Source organism: Procambarus clarkii, chromosome 6 (genome assembly GCF_040958095.1).
Source record: "Procambarus clarkii isolate CNS0578487 chromosome 6, FALCON_Pclarkii_2.0, whole genome shotgun sequence".
In the NCBI taxonomy this organism is placed as follows: Eukaryota; Metazoa; Arthropoda; class Malacostraca; order Decapoda; family Cambaridae; genus Procambarus; species Procambarus clarkii.
In genome coordinates, this window is record NC_091155.1 from 10,324,790 (window position 1) to 10,325,784 (window position 995).

The 995-nt window shown below is 38.4% G+C and overlaps 1 pseudogene; it reads left to right on the plus strand.

Annotated features, from left to right (window-relative positions):
- The first annotated feature begins 662 nt into the window (after window positions 1-662).
- LOC123752641 (U6 spliceosomal RNA) lies at window positions 663-763 on the plus strand (annotated as a pseudogene).
- Window positions 764-995: the final 232 nt, after the last annotated feature.

The window sequence follows — 995 nt, forward strand, 5'->3', positions numbered from 1 at the left end:
TCACAATTTACATGTTTACATTTAGCCTATCACAATTTAATTCTTCAATTGATGCCCTCCCAACACCAGCTGCAGGTTTTACTTTCCGGGTGGAAATTTATGCTTGTTCCCTCGACTTTGTTCAGTTGTTAGGTAAGGCCAGTTAGGCTGAGCGAGTTGCTACTCGCCGTCTCAGTTATCTCTAACTTAAGCTTTGACACCCTGGCGTCGTGCGGTCCGCCGTTTTGGTGATTTATAATTTATATTATTTGTGAACATTTATAAAATATGTCTTATGATTGCTAGGCTTTCAGTTATGAGTTGTATTACTTCCGCAATTTATAGCATTGCTTACGCCTCATGCCTATAAATTTTATTATTGGACTCGCAATTATGATTCGTATTTAACACGGCAAATTTTTTCCCGCAATTTACGCTTTGCTTAAGTTTCACGTTTAATTTGTTATATTAAGGGACTTTCAATTAGGATTTGTATTAATCTATTGCTTTGCCTTTGCGATATTAAGTTAATTTCAGCTAGGGTACGCTAGTTGCAGTGCATTCGGGTTGGGTCCCCCCCCCCCCCCCCCATTTTTCCTCTGGTTATTTCGTCCTATTTCTCTCGTTTCCCTCATTATATATTTTAAATATTGTGCATTATATTTGATCACCCATTCTTCACTCGTTTCGGCAGTACATTAAGATAAATTTGGAATGCTACAGAGAAGTTTAGCATGGCCTCGCGCAAGGCGTCACTCAAACTCTTGAAACGTTCCACCTTTCCTTCCAGCCTAAGCTTCGTGCTGTATTAACTTTGCAATTCGTAGTATTGGCTTTTACACAGGTGTATGTCTTAACTTCGGCTATTCTTAATTGTCAGCTTATTCCAGTCTTATTTTGAGCAAATTTGCTTGCAGTCGGACATACTACTTCTGCCCTGTGCATCGTTGGTTATTTACTGTTCTATATTTATATTAATTCTAACTCTTATTTACAGCTCAGAGCAGTGTTACTTA